The sequence below is a fragment of the Mustela erminea genome, chromosome 18 (assembly GCF_009829155.1).
Source record: "Mustela erminea isolate mMusErm1 chromosome 18, mMusErm1.Pri, whole genome shotgun sequence".
Lineage (NCBI taxonomy): Eukaryota > Metazoa > Chordata > Mammalia > Carnivora > Mustelidae > Mustela > Mustela erminea.
This window is the reverse complement of record NC_045631.1, coordinates 19,547,873-19,573,440: the sequence shown is the minus strand read 5'-3', so window position 1 is coordinate 19,573,440 and position 25,568 is coordinate 19,547,873. Positions and strand designations below refer to the sequence as shown.

The 25,568-nt window shown below is 41.4% G+C and overlaps 1 protein-coding gene across 3 annotated transcripts in view; it reads right to left on the bottom strand.

Moving 5' to 3' along the window:
- Positions 1-25,568, bottom strand: part of FAM222B (family with sequence similarity 222 member B) — an 83,296-nt gene that overhangs the window by 40,787 nt on the left and 16,941 nt on the right. Inside the window, exon 1 of one of the 3 annotated variants that reach the window (XM_032320326.1) lies at positions 4,643-6,146. The exons of the other annotated variants lie outside the window; for them this stretch is intronic. The gene's annotated coding sequence lies outside the window, so the exon portion shown is untranslated. Of the gene's footprint in view, positions 1-4,642; positions 6,147-25,568 lie in introns of those variants that run through there. 3 annotated transcript variants of the gene reach the window in all.

Genomic DNA, 25,568 nt, shown 5'->3' with positions numbered 1-25,568 from the left:
AGTCACTTCAAATAAGGATCCTGAGGGGTGCCTGGGTTAAGCCTCTGCCTTCAGCTCAGGTCATGATCTCAGGGTCCTGGGATCGAGCACCCCATCAGGCTCTCTACTCTGCAGGGAGTCTGCTTCTCCTTCTCTCTCTGCCCGCCTGCTTATGATCTCTGTCAAAATCTTTAAAAATAAATAAATAAATACATAAATAAGGATCCTGGAAGGAGTTCTTGGAGAAAAGAATTAAAAATTCAGGGCACCTCATGGCTCAGTCAGTGAGCATGTATGTGACACCTAATCTCGGGGTGGTAAATTCAAGCCCTAACTTGGGCACAGAGTTTCCCTTAAAAAATATATAAATATATTAGAAATTCAAAGGGAAGGATTCAGAGACCTTGGCTCCAGATCTGGATCTGGCTTCACTACTAAATCACTAAGTTATTTAGACATTCTCAGGACATCATTTTTCCTACTTCAGAGAAATGCTGAAAACAGTGACACTGCTTATTTCATTCACTGAATGAAACTAATCTAAAAGTAAAAATGTTTGTGTCAATACTGGAAATGACTTTTGGGTTGAAGAAACTCTTTTCTTAAACTTTTGTGAATCGTTATATAATGCTACCCTACAACTCCACATTTAATTTCAAAGTATTGTAGTAAAAATAAAAAAATGTAGTAATGTAATAAAATAATGTAAAAAAATAATGTAAAAATGTAATGTAGTAAAAATACATACAATATGTACTAAAGAAGTTAAAGAATTTTTTTAAACCAGATACAGGCTTTCTCCATTTTCTTCTATTACCACATGTATTTACAGCTAATAAAACCTCCCAGTAAGTAAAATTCTAAGATCTGGCCAAACAAGAGGACTGTCCAGTATTCACGGAATGCTAACATATAGATCAAAGCTGGGGGAATGGGCAAAGGCCTGGATTCTAAAAAGATGAGCAACTTGAATGGTTTAAAAAAAAAAAAAAAAAAAGGGTTATAACCTCTGGGGGGTGCCTGGATGGCTCAGTCGGTTAAGCATCTGCCTTCAGCTAGGGTCATGACTGGGGTCCCGGAATGGAGCCCCATGTCAGGCTCCCTGCTCAGTGAGGAGTTTATTTCAACATCTCCCTGTGCCCCCTCGTAGCTAGTGCATGTGCTCTCGCTCTCTCAAATAATTAAAAGTCTTTTTTAAAAAAAATTTTTAAAAAAGCACCCCTGCTTTGAATAGCTTTAACAACCCCATAATAACTGCAGTATCAAACAGAGTCAGGGTAATTAATTCAGTGGACTTTTCCCCTTCCACTGCCAGCTTGAACAGCTCTGAGGATAATCTCCACTCTCCCAGGGCTCAGTTGGAAGATTCATTATTTATGCCCTCAATTGTTTACTCTGTCCTATTTTCCATCCATCCAGGCCCAAGGGCAGTGTTATCACTGGCCTATTTCCAAAATGAATGTGTTAGTTCACTGCCTTACTAGTAACAAAACCAAAGATAATCAAATACAGTGGTATCCTACAACTAAAGAGCCAATCCTACTCACCACTTAATCCTGAAGAAAGACAATGCTGACCCACCGTTACCAAAAGTTAAATTCTCTTAGATGGATGAAGTGAGATACGTAAGTCATTCTGGTGTGTGTGTGTGTGTGTGTCCCACCAAGCAACATATATGCAAATGCAACAGAATTCTTAAAGGGCAGTATCATTAGAAAGGCAGCTCTGGCCCTCACCAAGAGCAGACCTGTACTATTGAGGATTAAACTGATTGAGATGCATTTTGCCTAGCAACCATTCATTAGGAAGAGTTCAGTAACTCACCAGCAATCAATTCCACATCTTTATCTGAGCAGATAACAGACTCAACCAAGTCCTTTCCCCTCCAGATTCAGACTCACAGCAAACTTCCTCAAAAGACTGAGCTTCCAAGAGTCAACCCCTGGGGGAGGGGGTTGGATTTAAGCACACACAAAATATTGTCTCAGACACCTGACTGACAAAATCGAATAGCTTAAAACTATCACCAACCCCATCTCCATATGAATGCATTCATTGTCTCTAAATAAGTCCCTCACAGAGCAGCATTCCCAGTTGTTTGTCTCTACTATTTCCCCATCTTGAGCAAGCTTTTCCCGATTCCAAACCTTACAACACTCAAGGTGATTATTATGAGAATCAACACCAAGGGTCCAATCTTTTCCTTCACCTTCTCAAGGGGATCATTTTATACCTCTGATGTGAATGGGGGATTGGGTTTGAGTCCTCCCTTTAGAGAGAACACAGGGCCCTTTTTCTTAACACGTTCTAAGCTCTGACTCACAGAAATAATCAGGATGGATAAAAACAGATTGCTAAAGAAAATTAAATCAGCTACTTTAACTTCAGCAGCACCATGTCCCCTCAACCTAAGAGATTACGGGAAGTCATGGCTTCATATATAATTGTTTCCTTGCAGAGGACCAAATTTGAGGAGTTCCATCCCCCTTTAAATGATATTTGGAAATCAGTGTAGATACTTCTATACATAGCCTTTTCTCCTGGGGAACATTCTTTGGGGAAATCACTGTACCATGCAAAATATTGATTACACAAATCAGGCAAGAAAATAGATATATAAAAAAATAATGTAAACAAAGTTTAATATAACTTTACAAAACTGTATTAATTGCTTACTCATGGGTAGACAAAAAAAACCACCAAGGATACCAAACAGGACATCAACTTATTTTTTAGTAGAAGCAAGCTGAAGTGATACATGCTTTAAATGGCCTCTAAATATTTTTTGTTGTTGTTACTTTCTCAGCTTGCTATAGCTTAGACATTAAAGTGTGTTTTGTTTTATACAGCAGCTAGCTGTCAAGGCTCCAATCAGTGATTTTTTAACAGTTTATTCTCAGTAACAAGTTAGGTAAGAAAACATCTAGGGGATCCTTTTAGCCTTTCAATTTAAACAAGATTATGGAGTCGTAAGGGATAAATGGGTAATAAACAACACATCTCAAATCCAACAAAGGTTTACTGTGAATCTACTTTTTTGCACAATTCTTTTTTTTTCCCCCAAGTAATCTCTATACCCTATGTGGGGCTTGAACCCCCGAGGTCAAGGGTCACATATTCTACCAACTGAGGCAGCTAGGTGCCCACTTTTTTGTACAGTTCTGTAGTAAAGCTATCTGAAATTTAAAAAATAGAGTTCTGATCCCCAGTAAGTTTCCACAACTGAGATGGTTTCCTATCTCACTACCCCTCTTCTTTGTAACACCTGCTTTTACCAAAAACTGCCTTTTATTAGAGATCCACTATATCACTGCAAAGGAAAAACACTGATCAGTTAAAACTGTAAGAGAGCTCCAGCATATAATTTCTGTCTTCAAAATTGAATTCCAGTTAGAACAAACCGTGGAAACTGAACCTGAATTGTAAGAATGAACTCAATCATTTCAATTAATATTTACCAAAGTGCTGCCAAAAATTGATATTTATCCCGTCTGGTGTTCTAGCTCTTTGCTAATCAACATTAAGATGTATCTGGTCCAAACACCTTTGGTGAAAACACCCAGTGAAATTAAGCAAGTTTATCAAGAACACTGCCACTCACCACAGAAAGACAGACAGACAGACAGACACAGACACACAGACACACACACACCCTGTTTCTAACATCATAAAATTTGGGTTCTCTATCTTCAACTGATAACTTTCCTCTCAAATTAAAAACTTATAAAGAGGTTCCTAATTTTGGCAGAAGCTCTGTGTCCTTCAGAAAGAAGGGATCCTTAAGTTTTAGAAGCAAAAGAACGCAAAAGAGGTAAACATAATTTGTAATGATTCAGCCACCCAATTCAATAAAGTTTGGGTCAGAGAAAATAAACTAATCAAACAAAATTCACCTGGATTTTTTTTTTTTTCACCTGGATTTTTTAAAAAGTTTGGTTCTGGTTTTTCATGACAAACTAACCTCTCTGAGAACCTATGGATATGAGAAATAAACCTATGGAAAGATAAACAAGACTTTTAGGTTTCAGTAACAGTAAGGTAAGTTTGCTCACTCTAGTTAGGTTCCTCCAATAGAGCTGAATACTAAACAAAGCCGGTGGTAACAAGGTTCTCAGGAAAAGACTTAAGCAGAGTTAATCTCCAACAACTATCAGGATTTCCTTCAACCACCATTTGACAGGGGCTGCTCCCTCTTTCCACTAGTACCTCCTTCCTTTTCAGATTGTTTTTGCTGATTAAGGCAGTCCCAAGTACGAAAATGGTGAAGACAGCCTTAATGGACATAGATGTAGTACAGTTCCAAAAAACTACTCCTAGCCTTTTTTTTTTTCTTTTTTTTTTCCCCCTCCCGCGGTTTACTGCATCAGATGCCACACAAGAAAAGGCTCCTCTTTCCCTCTCTGTACATTTTACTACATATGAGACCGACATCGAAATAGGAGTAAAAAAAGAGAGAGAGAGAGAGAGATAAGAGTCCTGAATCTCCTTACCCTGCTGCAGGGGTGAGATGATGGCAGGCAAAGAAGAATGAAGGGTAGAATCAGAAAATAAAAATAAACTGATGGGATGAAGAGCTCTTACTTCCCCTTCCATTTCCCCTTTTCTCACAAGGTTAAGTCCGCTGAAGTCGGTGTTGCATTAGAAAAAGCACACACACACACACCTTGAGCCCTGGAAGGGAGGTGAGGTTCGCTCCGCAGCGCTTGGTGGGGCTCCGGGCTCCGCCCCACCCGCCTGGGGCAGCTCAACCCTCCTCGCCCCGCCCGGGCAGGAGGGAGGAGAAGGGGCTTAGAGCTGTCTTGGCAGGGGGAGGGGGAGGCGGCTGCTCCGAGTGCCAGGCTCTTAGAGCACAGCACTCCGTGGTGCGCCGACACCCCCTCCCCCAGCCGGCTGCCGCTTGCTCCCCTATGCTGCCGGAAGCCAGCCCCGCCCCCTCAACTCCATCCCAGCCCTCCGCAAACCCCCTCCCGTCCGCACAGCCAATGGCAAGCCAGGGAGCCAGGAGAGCGACCCACCAAGCAGCCAACTGGGGAGGCCCACTGGGAGGTCAGCCGCCAGGGATAGGCCAGCTACCCGCGGCCCCGGCCCCTGCGCGTCTCCTCTTTGTTAGAGCTGCCCCCATCTCCCCTGGCTACCACCTCAAAGCCAGGAGCCAAGCATGCCACAGCTGGGCCAGGTGATGCAGTGCTCCTTCGACAGCTCCCCTGCCCACTCTCTCTGCCTGGGTGCTAGCAGTGACCCTCATCCAGGTGATACATCCGAGAGTGCCTCAGACTTCCACAGCAATAGCCACCAGATGACACCCGACAGTAAGAAGAAGCTCTTGGGGCCTTTCTGCCTCGCCCTTCTTTTCTCAGACTTATCAACTTTAGACCTGGATAGATAGAGGTTTGCACATTTAGATCAGCTGCACACAACAATCCACCCTATCTGAAACTCCTGCTTCCTGTGATGCAGAAATTAAGAAGGGAGGGGGCATGTATGCGAAGGTATGTATTTGGAAGTTGTGGAGGCAGAAGGAATACATCAAATAATCTGCAAAAACACAGACGCCCAAAAACACTCAGTTGGCTCCAACCCAGTTCAGATACAAAACATCTACATCCAGTTAAATCCAAGCTAACCACTCCTTTAGGCGGTTTCAGTACAATCAGGAAGCAAAGATCTAAGTCTTGTTTAAACCATATACCAAATATTGGGGGGGGGACCTCTTAGCAACAGTCAGGTGGCTAGATAACTGGCAGGTTACATCAACACTTCAATCAGTAACGCCAACGTTAGGGGCATAACACTGCTGGGATGGAACATATCAAAGACTGTAGAATATTTTCTTGGGGGTACTGGTAGAACAGTGCATGGGGCTCATTTAAGTAAAATACAATGGGGATCAGAGAAGGCAAGCTATTGCCTATATTGTTATTCTTGTCCACAGAGTTCTTGAAACAAATGTTAAGTATCTACATCACACTCTACAATCCCCCTTAGCTCCCCCCCAAGTAGTACTATAATTTTTAAAAGACAACAAAATACTTGCAATTTAAGTACCCCTTTCTTATGTGGAGCTCAAGGCATTTCGTATCTAGAACCCCAGTCTTCTCATAAGAAAAGGAGCTGTATGGCATGCTCCCTTTAAAGACAGCTCTTGTTCTTTTTTTCTTTTTTTAAAGATTTTTATTTGTCTGAGAAAGAGAGGGAGTACATATGCAGGGGGTGGGGGAGCAGAGGAGGAGGAGAAGGACAAGCAGGCTCCACTCACGCAGGGCTCAATCCCAGGATACCCACTCACGACCCTAGCCTGAAGGCAGATGATTAACTGCTTAACTGACTGAGCCACCCAGGCAGGTGCCCAGAAACTAAAACTAAAACTTAAATGATTCCAAGATCATGCATCCGCCAATTAATTTGCCAAGACATCAAAAACAAAGAAACAGGGCACCTGGGTGGCTCAGTTGGTTAAGCAATTGCTTTCAGCTCAGGTCATGATCCCAGAGTTCCGGGACTGACCCACATTGGGCTCCTAGCTCCATGGGGAGTCTGCTTCTCTCTCTGACCTTCCCTCTCATGCTATCTCTCGTTCTCTCTCTCAAATAAAGAAAATATTTTATTTAAAAAAAAAAAATACCAATCTCACCACTATTAACACAAATGTTCTTGACAAGAGGATAATCCAGATAAAATTTCTAATAACCTCTTCTAAAATATAAACTAGGAACTCTTAGGAAGTTTCAAATACCTTAACTAAATTAAAATGTCAAATTCACCCTGCAAAGTATCTATATATTATATTCCACGGAGGAATTACAACAGTTTAATAAAAGATCACTGAGGAGGGGAGGCTGGGTGGCTCAGTGGGTTAAAGCCTCTGCCTTTGGTCACGTCATGATCCCAGGGTCCTGGGATAGAGCCCTGCATCATCGGGCTTTCTGCTCAGAGGGGAGCCTGCTTCCCCCTCTCTCTCTCTGCCTGTCTCTCCGCCAACTTGTGATCTCTGTCAAATAAATGGATGGAATCTTAAAACAAACAAATAAACAAACAAACAAACAAAAAACACTGGGGAAACCCGAAAGACTTCCTCCTAAAAAAGAATTCAAGTCCAATTTCTTTTCATGTTCCTCAAATGTACTCTTTCTATCTTATTACCATTACCCTAACAGAGACCCTTAACATGTCTGTGGGGTAACTGTAACTTCTTTCTAGTTTCCCTCATTCTGCATACCACTGCTTTCAACCTTTTGTTCTTTTTTTTTTTTTTTAAGATTTTATTTATTGGGGCTCCTGGGTGGCTCAAGTCATAATCTCAGGGTCCTGGGATCAAGCCCCACATCAGGCTCTCTGCTCAGCAGGGAGCCTGCTTCCCTCTCTCTGCCTGCCTGCCTCTCTGCCTACTTGTGATCTGTCAAATAAGTAAGTAAGGGGCGCCTGGGTGGCTCAGTGGGTTAAGCCGCTGCCTTCGGCTCAGGTCATGATCTCAGGGTCCTGGGATCGAGTCCCGCATTGGGCTCTCTGCTCAGCGGGGAGCCTGCTTCCTCCTCTCTCTCTCTCTGCCTGCCTCTCTGCCTACTTGTGATCTCTCTCTGTCAAATAAATAAATAAAATCTTTTAAAAAAAAATAAGTAAGTAAATAAATCTTAAAAAAAAAAAAAGATAAAGATTTTATTTATTTATTTGACAGACAGCGAACACAAGCAGGTGGAGAGGCAGGCAGAGAGAGAGAGAGGTGGGGAAGCAGGCTCCTTTCTGAGCAGAGAGCCCAATTCGGGGCTCCATCCCAGAACCCTGGGATCATGACCCGAGCCGAAGGCAGAGGTTCCAACCCACTGAGCCACCCAGGTGCCCCAACCATTTGCTCTTCTTAAGAACTACAGAAACAGGAGCACCTGGGTGATTCAGTCATTTGAGTGTCTGTCTGCCTTCAGCTTGGGTCATGGGCCTACATCAGGCTCCTTGCTTAGCCGGGGTCTGTTCTCCCTCTCCCTCTGTGCTCGCTCTCTCTCTCTCAAGTAAATAAATTTTAGAAGATAAAAATAAAAAAAAACTACAGAAACAGTTAAATTTATTGTACATTTAGTGGATGCAAGGTCCTACGTCAAGAACTACATATTTAGGGGTGCCTGGGTGGCTCAGTGGTTTAAGCCGCTGCCTTCGGCTCAGGTCATGATCTCAGGGTTCTGGGATTGGGTCCCGCATCGGGCTCTCTGCTCAGCAGGGAGCCTGCTTCCCTCTCTCTCTCTCTCTGCCTGCCCCACATCTACTTGTGATTTCTCTCTGTCAAATAAATAAATAAAATCTTAAAAAAAAAAAAAAAAAAAAAAAGAACTACATATTTAGGTGCCTGGGTGGTTCTGTTGTTAAGCGTCTGCCTTCTGTTCAGGTCATGATCCCAGGGTCCTGGGATGGAGCCCAAGCATTGGGCTTCCTGCTCAGAAGGAAGCCTGCTTCTTCCTCTCCCACTCCCCCTGCTCTCTGCATTCCCTCTCTCTCACTGTGTCAAATAAATAAGTAAAATCTTTAAAAAAAAAAAAAAAACTATAAAAGAACTATATATTTATATTTATTATTTTGTCATAATAAACCTATGAAATAGACATTTCCCCCATTTTTACAGATGAAGAAACTCAGGTCCAGAGAGGTTGAAGGATCTTCTCTAGGTAATAGCTGGTAAATGGGAAAGTCAATATTAGAATTTGAGTCTTCTTGGCTCCAAATCTAATACTCCTATCCACTAAGCTATCTGTGGCTCTCTCTCTTGCACCTATGTCATTGAGCCAAGTTTCCATTCTATGGTTGTTATATGTTCCATAATCTAGCATTAGCCCACATTACCAACTTACTTCCTACCTTTCCTTGGCATGTTTTCCCCATACCAGACAAACGAATCTGCTTGCCCACTGTGTATCATGTTCATCCATTTCTACTTCCATGCCATAACTTACGCTGTTACAGTCATGCGAGTTAAATCCTACCCATTATTCAAGACACAGGTCAAATTCCACCTCCTCTGTAGAGCCTTCTTTGATGCTGTCAGCAATAACTCCTTTTCTGAATCAATACTACACAATTTAATACTCATTCTGTTGTCTGATATGTGATTTGTCTTCCTAATTTAACCCACTGAGCCACCCAGGCACCCCTGTCTTCCTAATTTAGATTGTTAACTCTGAACTTGTATATTTGTCTTTGTATCTTCTCTATTCCCCATTATGCACAATAAGGCACACAGAGTAAAGTCCTCAATATATATTTAGATCAGTAAACTTTATACCAAGAATGATCCAAACCACCTCAATGATCCAAGTTCTCATAATAGCCACTAAAGTTGAAATAATTCTCTTCATTAATTTTCATGATACAAAATCAAATTGTAACTCTGCCACTACTAAATACTTATCCACTCTGTGCTTCAAAAGTTTTTTTTTTTTTTAATATTTTATTTATTTATTTGAGAGAGAGACAGTGAGAGAGAGCATATGCGAGGAGAAGGTCAGAGAGAGAAGCAGACTCCCCATGGAGCTGGGAGCCCGATGCGGGACTCGATCTCGGGACTCCGGGATCATGACCTGAGCCGAGGGCAGTCGTCCAACCAACTGAGCCACCCAGGCGTCCCAATGTGCTTCAAAAGTTTTATGGAAAAATTGATAGGAGGGGCTTCAAGAGAGCTGGTTGTGTTTCTTTATCTGGGAACTAGTTAATAGGTATCAATTTGTGAAAATTCACACAGCCATACACTTATGTGCACTTTTCTATGCTATATATTTTGTCTCAATAAAAAGTTTTAAAATATAAAGTTTAATAATGCATTATAAAATAATCACATCTATTTTTAAGCATATATGAGTATTATATGTGTCTGCAGGTCTAAGAAAATAGCTAGAAGTATATACACCAATCTATCAACAGTAGTTACCACTGAGAGGATAAGAGGGCTAAGGGGGAACAAAGGAGAGAAGTTTTTAAATATTTGTTTTACTGGATCTTTCACAAAGTAAAGAATATGTATTAATTTTGTAATTTTAGATTAGTTGAGAAGTGGAATTAAGAGATTATCTTTTCTAGTTTTTAAACTTTTTATGTTGAATGCAACTAACTTTTATAATCAATAGAAGATATTAAAATAGAAAACAAGCACACTGCCTTTCAGAAGAAGGAAAAGATCAATGAGCTAGACTGAAAACTAGTTCAGGTAACATCCAACCAGTCTGATCACATTTCAATATTTCTTGAGTACTCTGGCAAATTTCCCAAATGACATTTGTAACATACAAAACAACAAAAAAGTGCCTTTGACACTTACTTAGTCCAATCAAAATAAAGTTTTCAGTAGAACTGAATAACAAAAACAAAACTGTAACAGTGATCTATCCCCAGCAGAAGCTGAAAGTACTAAAAGGGCATTTTCCCCATAACGACCTGCTATGTGACATTTTATAGAATTCAAATACCCATAAGATACAGCACAGACTTTGATTTAAAAAAACAAGAAACAGGGGCGCCTGGGTGGCTCAGTGTTGGTTAAGCCTCTGCCTTCCGCTCAGGTCATGATTCCAGGGTCCTGGGATGGAACCCACCATCAGGCTCTTTGCTCAGCGGGGAGCCTGCTTCCCCTCCTCCCCACCTCTCTCTGCCTGCCTCTCTGCCTACTTGTGATCTCCGTCTGTCAAATAAATAAATAAAATCTTTAAAAAATAAAAAAAAAGAAAAAAGAAAAGAAAGGCAATGCTTTCAATGTAGCAAAGTATTAAGTTTGTAGGGCGTTTTTTTAGCTGGCTGCACTTTCTCTTTCAGACACTAGAGGGAAAATGTAAAATCCATTCACTGTATCTCTGAAAATTCAATTTAGGGGCGCCTGGGTGGCTCAGTGGCTTAAGCCGCTGCCTTCGGCTCAGGTCATGATCTCAGGGTCCTGGGATCGAGTCCCGCATCGGGCTCTCTGCTCAGCAGGGAGCCTGCTTCCTCCTCTCTCTCTCTGCCTGCCTCCCTGCCTACTTGTGATCTCTCTCTGTCAAATAAATAAATAAATCTTTAAAAAAAAAAAAAAGAAAGAAAATTCAATTTATTCATTAATTCACTCACATCATCATATGTTACTGTATTCCTATATACCAAGAACTCTGTTAGACCCAGAGACAAAAACAAGTGAATATGCTACACTCCTGGTCTTTAACTCTAAGGAGGGGAAACACATCAGTTTAAAAAAAAAAGGAAACTAAACAAAGAATGTATGCAAGAACCAAACCCAACTTTCACAAGACTATGGGTCTGAGGCAGGAAAGAAGGGGAAGCATTTCTGGCAGAGGGAGAAAAAAGCATATATCCATATGATAACTCACACTAGACAAGCGTGCTTATCTGAACTTAGTTTCTTCTATTTATTTTTCCCCACCTTAATCCAAATGGAAATAACCTATACCTATAAGGTATCTTTAAACTATTATCTATAGAAAGTAGAGGCATGAGATGTTAACAAATGTGGAAGACTTGCTAAAATACTGAATTGACTAGATTTCAAAATCTATTATACACCGTTGTTAAAGAATTTTTATAAGTTTATTTAAGTAAGCTCTACAGTCACCCAGGGGCTTGAACTCATGACCCCAAGATCAAGAGTCTCCTGCTCTTCCGACTGAGCCAGCCAGGTGCTCCCTATTACAGTCTTAAAAACATGAAGGAAACAGGTACAAGTGGAGTTAAGACTGCTTACATGATAATAAAAACTCTTGTTTGCAATCATGATAAATTATATTATACATCCCTGAAGTGTGTCAAGGGTAAAAAAAAGAAGTTCCTAAATGTACTCTGTCTTATACAAATTAAGCTTTCCAAGTTAGGAAATAAGAATACTCTGACAATTAGCTTTCACTGATGCCTTTGTCAAGAGACATCCTGATCAAGCAAATCATTTCCACACCTAAATAATTCAAGCCTACGTAGGAAAGGCTAAGACTTAAACTCAAGTCACCATAAGAGCCATGGAAACATTTGTGTGGTCTATTTTCCCCTAATCCTAAAATGACTGTTGCATCTTTTGCTATGGTCTGGGATATCTAGATTGTGTGGGTTGGATTGGGGAGTTGGAGACAAGGAACAAGTTGTTAATTTCTCATACTGAGGGTAAATTTCTCATACTCATGGGATAGCACATGGTAGAAAAAGTAAAAGCCAACATCCTGAAAAAGTTTCACACACATACACAAAATGAGGCAGCAAACTTGTGAATCAAGAATGATTTGGCATCTTTAAATGCAGAGCCGATTCTCTTCTAGTGCCAAAGGCAATGGCTTCTCCCGTAGATGAAATGGCACAGTTCCTGAAAAAGCCCTGGACGCTGTTTCCCCACAATCCTATAATCTGTCAGAAGACAGAAAACAAAAAGGCGGCTTTGCCAGCCAGAAAAAGCAAATTATAACCAACACAGAGCCAACACTTTACTTCAGACAGAAGGAGCTTTTCTATGCATCTCTGGAAGGAGAGAGACAAAAGAAGCTTACTACTGCTCAAATAACCAAGGCAAACATTTTAACCAAATACCATCTTGGATAAGCATTTGATGCAATAGCCTACTTTCTCACTTCTTATTCATAGCCTTCAAGAATAATTTGCAACACTTCCAAAAAAGAGTTGGTGGCCACAAAACACAAAGAACATTTACAAGTCAGTAAGAAAAAGGCAACCAAAGGGGAAATCTTCAAAAGGCATTAACTGGTAGTCACAGAAGTAATAGTAAGGTCAAATAAAATATATATATTTCAAATTGTTAGAAAGCAGTGGAAAGTGTCTTCTCTATACAGTCCTAAAGGTATTTTCCCATGACAGTACTGCCATCTGCAAGCTCCAAAGAAACTTGGCTGCTCAGAATGAAAAAACAAAAAACAAAAGATAATGGTACCTAAAATCATCACACTGTACATTCTAAATATCTTACAATTTTGTTCATCAGTTATAACTCAGATAAGCCAGGGCAGGGGAAATAAGGGTGCTTAGCATAAGTAATACATTGCTAAAAATATTTAGAACAGAAGCTTTGTGAAACACCTACTCTGGAGGCAACTACTAAAGAGAATGGATACAGGTAAACTGCAAATCAAATCCAAAGGCACTAAAATAAGAATATAAGATGAACCTCTACTTGTGAACATAAAATAGCCGAAGCCAATCCCCAAGTCTACCATGAACAAGGGAGATAATGGAAGCAAATAAAAGAAAATCTAAATACAACCACAAAGGTAAAGCTTACTCAACTGCCCTGCTGTGGAAACAGGCCATTCTGGGACCCCTTTTCCAGTCACCAAATGCAAAAGAAAAGCAAACAATGCCTGGATGCAACAAAAGTCTTCCTATCAAAGAGGAAAAGAAAGCTAAGCCTTTTACTTGTCCTTGATACAAAGAGGGAATGGGAGTGCCTGGAGGGCTCAGTCGGTAGAGCACGTGACTCTTGATCTCAGGGTTATGAGTCTGAGCCTCACGTTGGGTGTAGAAATTACTTAAAAATAAAAATCTTAAAAAGAAAAAAGAGGGAATGAATTGTGGGAAAACTCAAATACCAGAAAAAGATTCAATTGCAACCTATGTAAAGCTAAGAATTTCACATCACTTTGTTCTAAAATTATCAATACACAGGTCGCTACTGAAAAAACAATACACAAAATCCCAACTGAGCTGTCAGCAGGGTAAAGTTCTAAACATGTCAGCAGATTACTGCTTAACCATTTCAGTTTTCCCCTATCAGTTTCAGACATAAAAGAACCACATCCCAAGTTTGCTCTATTGTTAATGCCACTTTAGAGACCAAGAAAAATTTAGTTCATCAGATTCAAATTTCAAGCATTTGCTAAGTACATTATAGGTAATGATGCCACAGATTCTATATTTAGCCTCGGGGTGTGGAACAAGGAGTGCTAGCTTTGCCTGAAATGGCGCCATGTCCCTCCTCCAAGCCTAACTGCTGCCATCACCTAAGCCTTCATGGAGGTGGCTATATGATGTTGCCTAAAATAAATTAAAATGCATTTTCAATGCTTTTTTTGGTGAGTGATTCCACTAATCAGCTATGATGCTTTAAATATAGATAATTGCCCCTACCAGTCATTTAAACATTCAACATTATAAATGCCATAGGGCGGCATTCATACCCTCACTTGAACCAAAAAGCCAAGAATGGTAAAAAAATAAAAGCAACTTGTGAGAAGAATCCTCTGAAGTGATATTATAATAAATCCTTTAGAAATATTCTTTGAGGGGCGCCTAGGTGGTTTAGTCCATTAAGCAACTGCCTTCAGCTCAGGTCATGATCTCGGTCTGGGTCCTGGGATTGAGTTCTGCATTGAGGGGTCCTGCTTTTCTCTCTGCCTCTGTCACTCCCCCTGCTTGTGCTGTCTCTCATATGAATAAATAAATTTTTTTTTAAAAAAAAGGAAAAGAAAAAGAAATATTCTTTGACTAAAATTTGTTTCATTGTGATTCCATAATTGTTACATTCCAGAAATCAGGGTAGCATATCTTCTCCCAAATCCAGAGCTATTTTTTCTTTAAATAGTATTTATAAAAATGTATCACCTTTCTCAAAATGAACTTATAAGGCCTCTAACAGACAGCATGTTGCTAATTTTCACAACATCCCAATAAAGAACTATTACTTAGCATTTATATCACACTTCAACTTGCAAAAGTGTTTTACAATTATTTTCATTAGTAGTCATGCCTCATAACCACGCATGAGCTAAACTGGTCCTGTTATCCTCATCTGACAGCTGAGAAAACTGATGTATTTGTAAGGCCAAGGTCAAGCCAGTCCTTTCTCAAACCAGGAACCTAACCCTTAAAAACAGTCTCATTCACTCAACCAGTGTATCTGTATTGCTCATAACCCTAGTTTCAATAGGTTCTTAGAGAATAGAAATCCATCAAAACGGTGGTACAAAAACATTAAGTTATTACAGCAGTTCAACAAAAACATACAACTCAAATACAAATAGGTAAGGACTTAGTAACAATGACAGGAAATTTTCAGAAACTGGTTTCTAAAATCTTTGTCTTCATTTGAAAACAAAAAAGGATCAAATGCTTCTTCATCTTATTTTTCTCCTCAATCTACTACAAGCAGACTTCTAACTCCATCATTCCAATGAGTGGTTCTACTCAAGGTCAACAATAACCTATAGGTTACTAAAACCCATGAGTACTTCTCTGTTCTCCTCTGAGACAACAATCAATAGTGACCCATTCCATCCTTGAAACATATTCTTTACTTGGCTTCTGTAACAGCACTGGTTTTCCTCCTACCTCACTGGCTGCTCCTTCTCTGTCAGACCCCTCTTATCTAGCCAAAATCCATTCTTAGGTGACCTCCTGATTGAATTTTAGGACTTCAAATTCTGTATACGTGTTGATGATTTACAAGTCTATGATTCCAGGCCAGATTTCTCCAAGGAATGCCAGGCTTTTCTAGTTAACCATCTTATAGCTCCAGCTGGTTGTCTAACAAGCATCTCAAATTTGACATGACCAAAACAAAATTCTTTTTTTTTTTTTTAATCAGAAAATTTCTAATGCTAAGTAGCTTTAAAAAAAAAAAAAGATTTATTTATTTTACAGAGAGAAAGAGAGAGCACAAACAGAAGGGGCAGAGAGAAAGGGAGATAAAAATTCAAGCAGACACTGTACCAAATAGGGAGCCCAACATGGGGCTCAATCTCACAACCCTGAGATCATGACCTGAGCTGAAGAGTCTAACACAATCAACTGTGCCACCCAGCCACCATGACCAAAACAAAATTCTTTGCTTTTTTAAGATTTTATTTATTTGGGGTGCCTGGGTGGCTCAGTGGGTTATTCCTCTGCCTTTGACTTGGGTCATGATCTCAGGGTCCTGGGATAAAGCCCTGCAGGGGGCTCTCTGCTCAGCAGGGAGCCTGCTTCCTCCAACTCCCACCACCTGCCTCTCTGCCTACTTATGATCTCTCTCTGTCAAATCAATAAATAAAATCTTTTAAAAATTTATTTTATTTATTTATTTATTTGGGGGAGAGAGAGAGAGAGAGAGCATGAGCAGGGTGAGGGGCAGAGGGAGAAACAGACCCCCTCACTGAGCAGGGAGCCCAATGCAGGGCTCCATCCCAGGACCCCGGGATCATGACCTGAACTGAAAGCAGTCACTTAACCAACTGAGCCACCCAGGTGCCGCTCAAAACAAAATTCTTAACAAATATGTTCTGCCGAAGTCCTACCCATCTCAATAAATATCATCACCATTCACCTACCTAATTGCTCCAGCCAATAAGGCAGAAGTTAGGCATGATTCTTCTCTTTGCCTCACTCCCCCTATCTGGGCCCCACCCCTGAGCAAGCCCTGTCCACTTCATTTCCAAAAGAAACTCCAAATCTGTCTACTTCTCTATAGGTATTCTACCTACCATCCCTCTGGTCCAAGTCACCATCAACTTCAACACCATCGACTCTGAATTCATACAAGTATTGTAACTAGTCTCCCTGTCTCCCCCTACAATCCTGGATCCCCCTACAATCAATCCATTTCCACACAGTAACCAGAACATTCGTTCTAATTACATATGAACTTACATTGTATCCCCACCTAAACCTCCAAAAAACACATTATCCTAGCTTTCAAATCTCTGTGTCATCTGGTCTCTGTCTTCTTCTGGCATCACTCTCCCTCTCATTCACCATATTCAAGCCATATTAGCCTTACTTCTATTCCTCTAAGATACAGGGTTCATTCCTCTTTGGCTTTGCATTAGAGTATCTGATCTGGTCATCTCTGAATCCTCCTCGATCTTAATTGCCACACTCTCCAGAGAAGTATTCCCTAGTCTCCAAATCTGAAGTAGCTCCTCATTCATTCTCTAATACATCACTCTAGTTTTTAATTCTCTGCATAATATTTACTACTAAATGGGTTCTTTTTTAAAAGATTTTATTTATTTACTTGAGAGACAGCAAGCTAGAGAGAGAACACAAGTGGGAGGGGAGGAGAATAGGGAGAGGAAGAAGCAGACTCCCTACTGAGCAGGGAGGCTGATGGGCTGGATCCTAGGACCCCGGCATCATGACCCAAGCTGAAGGCAGATGCTTAACCCACTGAGCCACCCAGGTACCCCTCATTAAATGGCTTTTAAAAAATTGTTTGATGGGGCGCCTGGGTGGCTCAGTGGGTTAAGCTGCTGCCTTCGGCTCAGGTGGCTCAGTGGGTTAAGCCGCTGCCTTCGGCTCAGGTCATGATCTCAGAGTCCTGGGATCGAGTCCCGCATCGGGCTCTCTGCTCGGCAGGGAGCCTGCTTCCCTCTCTCTCTCTCTCTGCCTGCCTCTCCATCTACTTGTGATTTCTCTCTGTCAAATAAATAAATAAAATCTTAAAAAAAAAAAAATTGTTTGATGGGGCACCTGGGTGGCTCAGTGGGTTAAGCCTCTGCCTTCAGCTCAGGTCATGATCTCAGGGTCCTGGGATCAAGCCCCACATCGGGCTCTCTGCTCAGCAAGGAGCCTCCTTTCCTCTCCCTGCCTGTCTCTGCCTACTTATGATCTCTCTCTCTCTCTCAAATAAATAAATAAAATCTTTTTTTTTTTTTAAAGATTTTATTTATTTGACAGATAGAGATCAGAAGTACGCAGAGAGAGAGAGAGGAGGAAGCAGGCTCTCCGCGGAGCGGACAGCCCGATGCGGGGCTTGATCCCAGGACCCTGGGATCATGACCCGAGCCGAAGGCAGAGGCTTTAACCCACTGAGCCACCCAGGCGCCCCTAATAAATAAAATCTTAAAAAAAAAAAAAAAAAGGTGTTTGTTGTCTGTTTACCACCCCCCCCCACCCCCGGAAAACAAGCTCCATAAGAGGAGGGACTTTGTCTATCTTGATAACCAGTGTATTACTAGTGCTCTACACATACTAGAAACTCAATAAATTTGGCAGGCTTAGTTACCCCTACCCACAAAGAGCTCACAAACCAGTGGAAAAAACAAAAAACATTTCATAATAATGCAATGCTAGCAGGATAATGAAACCTCATGGTAGCCCAACAGCAGGAGTGATTTATTCTGCCTTGGGAACTAGAAGACTTCACAGAAGAAATGAGGTATGAGCTAAATCCTAACGATTAATTAGGAGATTCACCAGCTTATGGGTTATGTTTGTCTGTTTTGGAAAAAACATCCATGGAGGGAAAGAAAATAGCCTGAGCAAAAATATAATGAGGAAAGGAGGAAGGAAGATGGAATCAATCATTTGCTATATATTAGGCACTCTGGATAATGAAGGGTCCTAAAGGGAAAGGACATAAGTAATCTTACAATTTAGGAAGATCACTCTTGTGGCAGTGTGGTGGATCAGCTGAAGGGGTGATAAGACTTGAGTCATGCAGACCCGTTAGGAGGTTACTGCAGCTGTCCAAGGAGAAATAAAAATGGTCCAATCCAAGACTATGGATAGCTGGAAAGGAAAGGCAGATTAAGGAGATCTTTGAGGTTAAAATCAGATCTAGGAATCAAGCAGATACAAGTGATAAGGGAGAAGAAAGAACCGAGGTCAATTGTCTGATATAGGCAACTAACTGTATGGCTATTAATAAGCAGGGAATATAGAAGGTTTAGATTTTGTAGGAAAAATAATGAAGTCCAAGGTGCCTATAAGATGTTTGGGTGGATTTTGTAAATACAGGTCTGGATCCCAGGAGAGAGAGATTTGAGGGTGGCTCAGAGGGTTAAGCTTCTGCCTTTGCCTTGGGTCATGATCCCAGGGTCCTGGGATCATGAGTCGAACTCTGCTCAGCGGGGAGCCTGCTTCCCCCACCCTTCTCTATCTGCTTCTCTGCCTACATGAGATATCTGTCAAATAAATAAATAAAATCTTTTTTTTTTTTAAGATTTTATTTATTTATTTGACAGAGAGAGATCACGAATAGGCAGAGAGACAGGCAGAGAGAGAGAAGGAAGCAGGCTCTCCACAGAGCAGAGAGCCCGATGTGGGGCTCGATCCCAGGACCCTGGGATCATGACCTGAGCCGAAGGCACAGGCTTTAACCCACTGAGCCACCCAGGCGCCCCTAAATAAATAAAATCTTAAAAAAAAATAAGAGATTTGGATGCTGTCTGTGTATAGTGAATTACGTTACCTTAAAAAATGAAAGTAGAAGAAAAAGGTGGCTGGGGCGCCTGGGTGTCTCAGTGGTTAAGCCTCTGCCTTCGGCTCAGGTCATGATCTCAGGGTCCTGGGATCGAGCCCCACATTGGGCTCTCTGCTCAGCAGGGAGCCTGCTTCCCTTCCTCTCTCTCTCTGCCTGCCTCTCTGCCTACTTGTGATCTCTGTCTGTCAAATAAATAAATAAAATCTTTAAAAAAAGAAAAAAGAAAAAGGTGGCTAAGAACAGGATTCTCAGAAACATTAACATGTAGAGACTGGATTGAAGAAAAGGAGACTATGAGACTATGAGGGAGACTAAAGAGGAATAGGAAGAGAAAAACCAAGTGTGGACAATATCCAGTTTAAAGAAGCAGAAAGATGGGGTGCCTGGGTAGTTCAGTCGTTAAGCATCCAACTCTTAATTCTGGCTCAGGTCATGATCTCAGGTTTGTAAGATGAAGCAGGGCATGAAGACTGCTTAGAATTCTCTCTCCCTCTCTTCTGCCCTTCCCTCTCTAAAAAATAGTAATTTTTAAAAAGCAGAGAGGCAAAGTAATTAATTAGTTAATTAATTAATTTAATAAATAAAATAAAAGAAGCAGAGGCTCCTGGGTGGCTCAGTCATTAAGTGTCTGCCTTTAGCTCAGGTCATGATTCTGGGGTCCTGGGATCGAGCCCCACATCCCGCTCACTGCTCGGTAGGGAGCCTACTTCTCCCTCTCCCACTGCACCTCTGTTTCCTCTCTCACTGTGTGTGTGTGTGTGTGTGTGTGTGTGTGTGTGTCAAATAAATAAATAATCTTTTTTTTTTTTTTAAGATTTTATTTATTTATTTGACAGAGAGAAATCACAAGTAGATGGAGAGGCAGGCAGAGAGAGAGAGAGAGAGAGAGGGAAGCAGGCTCCCTGCCGAGCAGAGAGCCCGATGCGGGACTCGATCCCAGGACCCTGAGATCATGACCTGAGCCAAAGGCAGAGGCTTAACCCACTGAGCCACCCAGGCACCCAATAAATAATCTTTTTAAAAAATAAAATAGAGGCACCTGGGTGCTCACTTATTAAGCATCTGCCTTCAGCTCAGGTCATGATCCTGGGGTCCTGGGATCAAACCCCACATCCGGCTCCCTGCTCAGTAGGAAGCCTGCTTCTCCCTCTCCCATTCCCCCTGCTTGGGTTCCCTCTCTTGCTGTGTGTGTCTCTCTGTCAAATATATAAATAAAATCTTTAAAAATAATAATAATAAAAAATAAAAGATGCAGAGAGGCAAAACAAAGGACTGAAAAGCATCATCTGGATTTGACAATTAGGTCACCGAGCAGAGCAATTTCAGTGGAATGGCGGGGACAAAATCAAATTATGTGCTTGAGGAATAAATAGGCTGTGAGAAAGTGAAAAGAGCAGGAGGAAAACTACTTTTACGAACAAAAGAGAAACTGAGCAGTAACTGGGGGGTAGGGTGAGGACAAAGTATTGGGGGAAAGAAATAAATACAGACCGGTGCCTGGGTGGCTCAGTCAGTTAATGTCTGCCTTTGGCTCGGGTCCTGATCCCAAGGGCTCCTTGCTCAGCAGGAAGTCTGCTTCTCCCTTTACCCTTCCCCCTTGCTCACAATCTCTCTCTCTCTTTCTCTCTCAAATAAATAAAATCCTAAAAAAAGAGAAAGAAATACAGGCATAAATTCTGAAGATTCAGATGAAAGAGAAACAGTGATACAACAGGGTCACAGAGGAAGTAACAACATGGCGAAGAAAGGAAAGGACTACATGAATATAGTCAAGTCTGTAGGTGTGGAAGAAAGTAGTAAAGGTAACTTTCACTTGATAGACTTTGAGAGAAAGGTAGGGGAGAGACTAACATTAAGGGACTAGATAACAATTTACTAAGGGCAGGCAGATATTTAGGTGAGACACAGGAGCCTAACTAATCACCCAACAACCTCCTGCTAAGAGAAATGATCTTACTTTATCTAAGTAACAGTCCTTACTTAGAAATTTGAGATGTGGCGGAAAATCAGGTAGTTGTGGAAAAAAAGAGCAGAGACATAATCCAGAAACACTAGCAAATAGTTCAGATTGCTCCTCACAAGAAAGCAGTAGCAGAGAGAAGAGGATGGATGACCAAGCGGAGGGGGAAATACTGTTAATCAATATTGGGCCTGGTCCAGCTTCCCAAAAATCACAGCCAATTTTCTCAATGTCTTACCAAATCTGAAAATCTACACTCACCTAGAAGCTATAACTCTTAACTTCCAAGAATTTGAAGGACGTGTCCTCCCACAATATTCTGAATGTCTAAGCTTCAGTTCATTAAGCAATCCCTGGGAGAACAGAGAGAGCTTGGCTACACTTCGCATGATATTCATATATCCCCCAATTAACTTGTGAAATATCTTCCTATACTTTTTTATGCATTGAAGAATATATCTTTAGGTGACACAGCAGTGTCCCAAGATAGGAAGAGAGTGGGGAAGGAAAGCTAGCAGCATCATGCTTGAGGATAAGCAAACTTAACAAACTGAAATGGCAAAATACTCTTGAAGTCTTAAGAATCAGAGCACATGGGGCGCCTGGGTGGCTCAGTGGGTTAAGCCTCTGCCTTCGGCTCAGGTCATGATCCCAGGGTCCTGGGATGGAGCCCCACATCGGGCTCTCTGCTCTGCAGGAAGCCTGCTTTCTCCTCTCTCTCTGCCTGCCTCTCTGCCTACTTGTGATCTCTGTCAGATAAATAAAGAAAAAATCTTAAAAAAAAAAAAAAAGAATCAGAGTACACAACTGAATTTCAAAGTAAATGAAGTGGGGGTGGGGTGGAGGGAGGGTCAGGGTGGCTGGGGGATGGACATTAGGAACAGTATGTGCTATGATGAGTACAGTGAATTGTGTATCACTGATGATTTCACAAACCTGTACCCCTGAAACAAATAATACATTAAGATTTTTTTTTTTAATTTATTTTATCAGAGAGAGAGGGCGAGAGAGCAAGCACAGGCAGAGAGAGAGGCAGGCAGAGGCAGAGGGAGAAGCAGGCTCCCTGCCGAGCAAGGATCCCAGGACGCTGGGATCATGACCTGAGCCAAGGCAGCTGCTTAACCAACTGAGCCACCCAGGCGTCCCACAAATAATAAATTAAATGTTAGGTTGTTTTTTTTAAAAGTAAATAATAAATTCTACAGGATCTAAAATTGCCACTCAGAAGGTGCCTGGGTGGCCCAGTGGGTTAAAGCCTCTGCCTTCGGCTCAAGTCATGATCCTAGGGTCCTGGGATCGAGCCCCACATTGAGCTCTCTGCTCAGCAGGGAGCCTGCTTCCTCCTCTCTCTGCCTGCCTCTCTGCCTACCTGTGATCTCTGTCAAATAAATAAAATCTTTTTAAAAATAAAAAATAAATAAAATTGCCACTCAGAGACTTTTACTATGCATTTTTTTTTTTAAGTAGGCTCCACACTCAGTGTAGGGTTCAAACTCACAATCCCTAGATCAAGAGTCTTATGCTCTGCTGACTGAGCCAGCCAGGCACCCCCACACTATGTATCTTTTAAGTTACTTAAAATATATTCAAGAAAGAAATAAAATTAAGTTAAAATTTATATTTAGGAAATTACATTTCTGGAATTTTTTCAAGTCTCCCTCTGCCACCCCCAAGCTTTTTTTTTAATTTTACACAGTAAAATTCATTTTTTAGTGTTCAGTTCTAAAAGTTCTCATAAACCTACAGTTGTGTAATCACAATCAAGATACAGAACAGTTCCATCACCCCCAAAAATCTCCTCATGATATCTCTTTGTAGTAACACATTCCCTACCCTTAGCCCAAGAAAATCACTGATCTGTTCTTCACTGTCCCTACAGTGTTTTCTGGAATGTCATATAGTGAGGAGCCTTTTGAGTTTGGCTTCTTTCACTTACCATAATGCATATGACATTCACTCCTGTTACTGCATATATAAATAGTTCCTTTTTATTGCTAAGTAGTATTCTACTGTGTGAATATATCACAATTGGTTTATCCATACTGAAGCTGAAGGATATTCAGGTTGTTTCTAGTTTTCAGTTGAGTAGTAATAAATATTCACACAGAGGTTTTTATGTCATAGCTTGTCATTCCACTTGGGTAAATACTTAGGTCATATGTTAAGTGTGCAAGTTTTACTGAGTAAGAAACTACCACAGCGTTTGCCAAAGTTCTCGTTGTTCCACATCCCTGCCAGCCCATAATCTGGTCAGTTTTCGGTTGGTCTCCTGGCATATCTCCTTATGATTTTAACTTGCTATCTCTAATGAATGAGATAATGACAGAGATGCTGAGCATTCTCACTCACTTACCTGCCTTTGATCTATCTTCTCCAGGGGCATGTTGGTGGGTCAGCAGTTAAGTATCTGACTCTTGATTTCGGCTCAGGTCATGATCTCAGGGTCATGGGATCAAGCCCTGCATCGGGCTCCACACTGCTGAGTGTGGAGCCTGCTTAAGGTTCTTGCTCTCTCCCTCTGCACCCCTCCATTAGCTCACTCTCTCAAAAGAAAAGAACAACAACAAACTGTCCCCTCCAGTAAAGTCATTCAAATCTTTTTCTTTTAAAGATTTATTTATTGGGGTGCCTGGGTAGCTTAGTCAGTTAAGCATCTGCTTTCAGCTCAGGTCATGATCCCAGGGTCCTAGGACTGAGACTCACATCAGGCTCCTTGCTCCTTGGGGAGCCTGCTTCTCCCTCTCCCTCTGCCTGCCACTCCCCCTGTTTGTGCTCTGTCAAATAAGTAAATAAAATCTTTTAAAATATTTATTTATTTGAGAGAGAGAAAGAGAGCGAGCGAGAGAGCACAGGAAAGAGCAGAGGATCTCCAGCAGACTCCTCACTCAGTGCAGAACCCAACGTGGGGCTCAATCTCAAGGCCCTGAGATCATAACCTTAGCTGAAGTCGAGTCAGATGCTTAATCACGGAAATACAAATCAAAACCACCAGGAGATACCACCTTACACAAGTTAGAATGGCAAAAATTAACAAGACAGGAAGCAACAAATGTTGGAGAGGTTATGGAGAAAGGGGAACCCTCTTACACTATTGGTGGAAATGCAAGCTGTACAGCCACTCTGGAAAACAGTATGGACGGTCCTCAAGATGTTAAAAATAGAGCTACCCTATGTCCCACCACTTGCACTACTAGGTTGTTTATACCAGAGATACAGATGTAGTGAAAAGAAGGGCACCTGCACCCCAATGTTCACAGCAGCAATGTCCACAATAGCCAAACTGTGGAAGGAGATGTCCTTCAAGAGAAGAATGGATAAAGTAGATGTGGTTCATTTAAACAATGGAATATTACTCAGCCATCAGAAAGGATGAATACCCACCATTTGCATCGACATGGATGGAACTGGAAGGCATTATGCTTCCAGTTCCATCAAGCAGAGAAAGACAATTATCACATGGTTTCATTCATATGTAGAACATAAGGAATAGCGTGGAGAACCACAGAGGAAGGGAGGGAAAACTGAATGAGAAGAAATCAGACAGGGAGACAAACCATGAGAGACTCTGGACTCCAGGAAATAAACTGAGGTTTACAGGGGGCGGGGGGATGGGTAACCAGGTGATGGGTATGACAAGGGCACATGTTACCATGAGCCCTGGGTGTTATATGCAACTAATGAATCATTAAACACTACCTCAAAACTTAATGATGTACTTACTATATGTTGGCTAACTGAACAAAATTTAAAAATTTAAAAAAAAAAAAGGAGCCTTAACTGACTGAGCCACCTAGGCGACCCTATTCAAATCTTTCACCCATTTTTTTATGGTGCTGTTTGCTTCTTGATGAGCTTTGAGCTCTTTATACATTCTAGATATAGGTCTATACATTCCTGATATATGACCTGCAAATACTTTCTCCCAGTCTGTGTCTTGTTTTTATTATTTTACTTATTTTTTTTTTTTAAAGTAAGCTTCAGGGGCGCCTGGGTGGCTCAGTGGGTTAAAGCCTCTGCCTTCAGCTCAGGTCATGATCCCAGGGTCCTGGGATCGAGCCCCGCATGGGGCTCTCTGCTCAGCAGGGAGCCTGCTTCCTACTCTCTCTCTGCCTGCCTCTCTGCCTCCTTGTGATCTCTGTCTGTCAAATAAATTAATAAATAAAATCTTTAAAAAAATAAAAATAAAAAAATAAAAGTAAGCTTCATGTCCAACGTGAGGCTCAAACGCATGACCCCGAGATCAAGAATCACATTTTTTTTTTTAAGATTTATTTATTTATTTGACAGACTGTGAGAGAGGGAACACAAGCAAGCGTAGTCTGAGAGGGAGAAGGAGGCTTCCCGCTGAGTGGGGAGCCCAAAGCAGGGCCTGATCCCAGGGCCCTGGGATCATGACCACAGCCAAAGGTAGACGCTTACCAGCTGAGCCACCCAGGTGCCCCCTCCCCCCCTTTTTTTTTAAATTTAAAGATATCTAGTTGTTCCAACAACTAACTGTTG